Source organism: Salvia hispanica, chromosome 5, assembly GCF_023119035.1.
Source record: "Salvia hispanica cultivar TCC Black 2014 chromosome 5, UniMelb_Shisp_WGS_1.0, whole genome shotgun sequence".
NCBI classification, from domain to species: domain Eukaryota; kingdom Viridiplantae; phylum Streptophyta; class Magnoliopsida; order Lamiales; family Lamiaceae; genus Salvia; species Salvia hispanica.
In genome coordinates this window covers 16,039,862-16,047,547 of record NC_062969.1, presented here as the reverse complement: position 1 = coordinate 16,047,547, position 7,686 = coordinate 16,039,862, and positions in this window count along the sequence as shown.

Sequence of the window (7,686 nt, the reverse complement as noted above, 5' to 3'; positions counted from 1 at the left end):
TTAGTGCTAATAAAAAGTGCATCAACGACCCATTTTATTTTTCTCAAAATATGAAATATTTATTTAAATAAAAAACCATGTCATTATATGGAACTGAAATTATAAGTATAACATACATATACAATAATACATTTTATTAAAAGTACTCTCTCTATTCATTTAAAAATTTAACGTTTTCTTTTTTGCATTATCGCGTTAAAATTGAAACATTTCCAAAAATTGAAATAACAGTCTTAATACTTTTTTCTCTCTTAGCTTTGACATTTAGCTTGAGCAATGAGCATGTGAATATATACACATGTTGGTCGTTTATATAATGGTTGAGTGATACGTATCTATTTAATTAAAAGTATGTGCAGATTCAAATGATAAGACCTTTCTTTTTCTTTTTTGTTGTTACGAGGTAACAAAAAATGATGGAGTTTGAAAGTTAATAAGCATTTATTTAATTATTAAATGGAAGAGAAGTCCAACGTTTCAATTCTACTAATTTTCATTGACAAAAACAAAATATATTGACACACAATCCTTACCATTCATGTATGTAAACTGCCAGCCCTTTCATTTCCTCCATATATATAACTGCCGTAAATCTAGAAATTCATTAACAAAAGCATTTTATAATTAGATTATAAATAATTAAACTAAAATGGCATTATTGTAAATATACCCAAAACTCTCTTTAGTGTACATTATTTTTTGTAAAATGGAAAAATGACTCTGACCGTGAGACTAAAAAATAAAGCAAATTTACATCCAACAAAACAAAAAAAAATTAAAGAATGTATAATTACCACTTCTCCTAATGAGATTTAAGATATTGATTATCAAAAGTTATAATTTAAGATTGCACCGGTGAGACACTTCCTAGTCGAGCTTCATTTTATTGCAATATAGTGACCTTACACACTAAAACTCAAACCTTGACACCTAAATCCTAAACCTTTAAGTTTAGAATATAGTCATCATGACCAACAAATGAGTCAAACATCAATAAAATTCTCCCTCTTAGATGTCCCTGTCACACCCAACCCTCTCTAACTGACATATGCACTTACCAAAATTAAATTCAAAATTTAAACTAAATAAATCAATTGTCAAGCACACATATTATATAATTTCAAAAAAACCAACATTTATCAAATACATATTTCAAAACATTCTACACAGTAGTGGGACCCTCTCACCACTCTATATACTATAAATTTATCTACATGCAAAATTGATGATGATGATAAGGTTGCCAAAATGCGTCAGCCACCGAACCTGATAACAAATGCAGTTCATGTGACCTACGTCAACCAAAAATTTCACTGATATCTTATTCCTGAAAAATATTAGTGGTTTATATGAGCACAACTCAATGTATATAAACCTTACCTTTAATTCCACATCCCAGATATCAAACATATTCTTTAATCAATATATATATATATATGTATACAACAATAACCAACAAATATTAGAAACAATTTCATATGCATATGCATATGTCACTCTGTTCAATTTATTATTTTGTGACTGGTCAAGCTTGGTATCTGCCCGGGATTTCCATCGTATACGATATGCAGGTCCCTTTTAATTATTTGACTTTTCCACGAAGGCCCCTCATTGCATATTTTCTTTGACCCGTAGGTCCATTATCATTGAATATGACATGCAGGTCTATTTTCATTACCATTGATATCAGATTCATGGCAAGATTGTCACATATCCTCTTTAATCTCATGATTCAAGTAATTCTAATGTCATATAAAAACATATCAAAAGCACCACTCACATATCCATATCATATTCCATCATCAATATCAAATAACACATAATCATTTTAACCTCGCATCATATAATACAAATATTCACTCCAATTTAACACATAGCAATCAATCATATAAAATATATAAAATTAAAAGTGTGATTTACACACACCTTAAATGTGATAAATAAACTAGCTGAACATCGATCCTGTCTCCTGCACTATGACCCTCAATTCTATTTTTTTTTTTTTTTTTCTTCTTCCGTATTTTTCTACTCCCATTCAAACCTAAACTTCCTTTTATATATATATATAAATATATATAGGGGTGTGTTAGGCTCCTTTGCACCCTAAGTGTCCTATTTCCTTCTTAATCTCAGCCATTGGATCCTTGAATTGGATGGTTGTGATTAATGCATTATTAGTCTATAATATTGCATTATTAGCCGCTGTGCATTATTAGAATGAAAATGTGCATTATTAGTCTATAATGTTGCATTATTAGCCGCTGTGCATTATTAGAATGAAAATGTGCATTATTAAATGACACGTGGCATTAATCTAACCGTCAGATGACAAAATCGTAGGGCTAGGATTAAGAAGGAAAAAGGACAAAAGATATGAAAAGTATTTGAATACATCCCTATATATATATATATATATATATATATATATATATATATATATATATATATATATATAGGGATGCATTACCCTCCTTTTCCCACCTTAGTATAAAACATAGGACTAATATACACCCTAGGATCCACTAATCTAATGGTTTTGATTAAATCCTAGACGGTACATTATGTTACTAGTTTCGTACATCGCAGGGCAAATTTGGTATAACATTATTGGACGGTTCAATTTCTAATTAGGATTTGCATCATTCACGGGATTTCAACTCCCAGTCATTTCATTCCCCTCCCACTCTCTCCCCCCATTACTTCTCCCTCTCTCCCGCTGAACCCTAGCCGCCGCCTCACTCGAATCTGCTTCTACCTTCCCTCATCTCGATGACCGGCGTTTCTCACGGCGAATCGGTGACCATCACGACGACGGAATTCCGGTGCATACCCAGCAAATTCATTTTGGTGACAAAACCATTTCAATTTATGTTTGATTTCGACTGCGGGGTGAAAGGTAAGGCCGGAAATTCAAGTTTGCTTCAATTTCCGGTGGATTCAAGTTCGAGGAACTGCTGTTTGATTGTTTTGGTACATTGTGTAGTATCAAATTTGATTTCTAAGTTGATTTGTGTGGATTAGGTTTTCGATCTTTGAGTTTCTGGCTTATGCTATAAAATTAAAGCTTTTGTCATTTGATTTTGCACTGTAATTCTCCTTCCAAATGTTCTTCCTTGATTTCCCCCTTTTTTTGTGTATGCTGCCTTTAGTATATTGGCTTATTCAACAATGTTATTTGGATGTCATATATCTCCTGAAGAACTTCATACAAAATGGTGAACAATCGAACCATTGCTTAAACATTGTTAACCTCATTCTGTACATTGTTGTATGTCCTCTGTTACATTATATCATATCATTTACGCATTATTTAAGAAAATCTCATTCATGTTACATCATCAATACAGTTTAGTTCTATCAATGGAGTACATTATTTTGTGTTAAAGGTTCATCGTGGTACACAAACTTTGAAGTATTCTTCATAAAAGCAGAGTTCATTGTGTGTTTACAGTTTGTGGGTTAAGCTTTATTTTGGGGTAGGTTTATTACATTAAGGTATGTTCTGTTGCTGCATTATCGATACATTAATGGTACATTATGCATTCAATTTTTGTACATGATGTTGGTGTGCTACATCATGTCTGTACATTAGTACATCATTAGATACTACATTATTACGTTATAAATATACATTTTTTTAAACCAAATCAGAAACTTTACGGCTAGTATCAGTGGATATTGTTTTTATGGAACATTATGTATACACTTTTGTACATGAATAGCTATTGCTGATATTAATGTTGTTGTGATATATCATATTTGGACATTAGTACATCATAGATTACTACATTATTCTTTGATAAATGTACATTATTGTAATCCAAATCTGTTAATTTATTCCTACTACCAATGTACATTGTTTCTGTGGCAGTATTTAGATTAAAAAACTACATTTAGGGGTTGTATTTGTACATTATTTCAGTAGGAAAAAATGCCTTATTATATATGCATACTTGTACATGACTTTAAAACATCATTTATTGTTACATCATTTAGATAGATTAGTACATCACGTGATGCTAATTCTATGTATCATGTCATGTAGCTATACTTGTACATCATGTTCTATTACATTATTTAGCCAAAGATGTACATTAACTGATACTGCATTGTATGTGTTTCTGAATAGATTCAACGAGTGCAAGAATCGATTCGAGGATGACTTTGACGATGATATGCCCATTGCAATAATGCAACGACAAGCTTTAAAGATGTGCTACATTATTATTGTGTTGTAGATTATATTAGTGCGAAAATTGTATTTTAATATAGACTATAATTTCTTTGATGAAGGGAAGAACTTATATTCGTTCCCCAAGGGTTTAATAGTTCATGGGGCTAGGGTGTAGTACCAACCCAGTAGCGCAACGCTCATTAAGGGCAAGGAGTTAGAGTCGTTCGTGTAGAATTCAATTATTTTATTGTTTTGTGGAGTAGTCTCTGTTGTATTTTTACAATTATTAGGTTACATTATTCAGGTTAATTGTTACATGATTTGCTACTAATGTATTGTACATTTAAACCATAAATATGTACATTACCACCATAAATATGTACATTACAAAAATGAATGAAACCAAATTGATGGAAAAAATATACATTAAACTACTACATTCGTACATTATTCACTATTAGACATATACATTATAAGACTATATTCGTACATTATTTCCTATATAAAATCCAAAAACACACATTAGAAAGCAAAATTTTATGCATGTGGTGGTATTATACCCTATCCCCATGGATTGCTAAATCCTAGGTGAATGATTCAAACTCTCTACCCTTAGTGATGGTTTTATTTTGTGAGTAGGTACTACAACCTAGCCTCAAAGGGTATGGATTCAAATCCCACCAAAATTAAATCCTTACATAGGTACATCATTTAGTATGATGCATGTACATTGAAGCCAATTTTTCCACCTTATTTTCTAAACTCTAAATCCTAAATACACATAAAAAATGAAATTCAATGCATGTGGTGGTACTATACCTGCCCTATGGATTGCTAAACCCCTAGGGGAATGATTCAAACTCCATACCCTTGGTGTCACACCCCAACCCTTATGGCTTATGCACTTACTATAACTAAATTCAAAATTTTAAAAGAAATAATCCATACGTCAAATACAAAAACACATATATTTTATAATTTCAAAAACCAACATTTATCAAGTACATATTTAAAAACACTCTAAACAGTAGTGGGACCCTCTCACCACTCTTTATACTATATAGTATTTATCTATATGCAAAAATGACGAGGAGGAGAAGGTTGCCAAAAATGCGTCAGCCGCCAAACCTGATAACATGTGCAGTTCCTACGACGTATGTCAACGAATAATTTCACTGATATCTTATTCCTGAAAAATATTAGTGGTTTATATGAGCCACAACTCAGTGTATATAAATCTTACCTTTAATTCCACAGCCCAAACATCAAACATATTCTTTAACTAATATATATAACAATATTTAAAAAAATAATTCCATATACATATGCATATGCCACTTTGTTCAGTTTATTATTCTGTGACAGTTCAAGCCTGGTATCTGCCCGGGATTTCCAATATGCCAGTATGATTTGACCCGAAGGTCCCACTATGATTTGACCCGTAGGTCCCACTGTGAATTGACCCGTAGGTCCCAATATGATTTGACCCGAAGGTCCCAATATGATTGACCCGAAGGTCCCAATATGATTGACCCGAAGGTCCCAATATGTCCACTGTGATTTCAGATCCAGGACAAGACTATCACAGATCCTCTTTAATCCAATGATTCAGTCAATTCCAATACCATATGCAAAATATCTCTATTGCATCAATTACATATCCATGTATTCGATCAATTAACTCCAATACTATAGATAAACATATCTACTACACAAATCACATATCTACATCATAGTCCACCATCAATATCAAATAACACATAACCATTTCAAGCTCACATCATACAATTCAAATATTCACTCAACTTTAACACATAGCAATCAATCACATAAAATATGAAAAATTAAAAGTGTGATTTATACACACCTGATTGAAACATGTAATCTAACCGAGTTTTTGATTCCATCTCCTGTGCCATAGCCATCAATCCCGAAACCGAAAATATACGTGAATTTCTTCTCAATTCCAACCCTCTCGCTTTTCTTTTTCTTCCAAAAGTTCCTTTGGTTTTTTTTTACTCTCCGACTCCCTCCTCGCTAAACTCATCCCCCTCCCTATGATTATTATTTATATTATTTCCTATCCTCCATAAACCGACTCCCATTTATATTATATAAAGAAGTGTATTCCTATTTTTTTTCCACCACGTAACTCTATTCCATTTATAATTATAAATTTACACGTGTGGCTCCATAGTGAGTCCTTATCCTAATATTCATATTCATGTATGCATATATATATATATATAAATATTATATAGTACATAATTACGTGCATATATAAAAACAATATTACATGCACACAATTACTTTATTTCATGCACATATTCACACGTTCACATGTACACTTAATTATCTATTTATTAAAAATATTCAACATTATAAATCATAAATAATTAATTATGGATGAATTTCAGTTTATTAATCTCTATAATATCTAATTAATATATTTATAATGCAAATACCAATATAATACATCAAATATAAAATGATGCATATTTTGATCAAGGATGTTACACTTGGTGATGATTTTATTTTGTGAGTGAGTACTACAACCTAGCCTCATGGATCACTAAACCCAAAGGGTATGGATTCAACTACCACCAAACATTAAATCCTTACATAGGTACATCATTTAGTATGATGCATTTACATTAAAGGACAATTTTCATACATTATTACTATGTGAAATCCTAAATACACAAAAGATGAAATTTAATGTATATGGTGGTACTATATACCCTAGCCCTATGGATTGCTAAACCCCTAGGGGAACAAAAGTTTAATTCATTCTCCAAGGGTTTAGTAATCGAGGGATTACGGTGTAGTACCAACTTAGTAACGTTATATAAGTACATTACTCAATAATTTAATGAACATCAAAAACAAATCGAATTCATATTCTAGTCAGGGAACATAATTGCAATATAGTATAGATATTTCATTTTTAGATAATATTTAACAGTCAAGGAACATATCAAATATAAGAACCGTGAATTAAGAAGTTGTTGATTAATTTAATATAATAGGTGTTTATTTAGGGAATGAAAATAACTTCCCATGATTAATTTAATACACTAGGCATTTATTTAGGGAATGGAAATAACGTCCAATATGTAATCTTCCTTTTTTGCCCTTTTTAATTTTTTTTATTAATTTATTTAATTCCAAGTGGCTCATATATTAACCATCAGATAACCACTAATCTATGGATGGAATTAGTTTTAATTTTTAACAGCTTTTTACGCATTAATCTGAATACATCCCTATATATATATATATATATATAGGGAGATGATCAAAATAAGAATGCATTTAAATCCAGAAATGCAGCCCAAATCTTGGCCCTAAGATTAGATGATCTAATGATCAATAATTAACCAAAAATACGGAAGGTCATAATTAAGTAGTTTTAGGTCATATTATAAGATTTGAGTTTATGTCATATTAAGATCATTTTAGGTCATGCTTACAAAGCATGACCTAAAAATAAACTAACTATGACCTAAAAA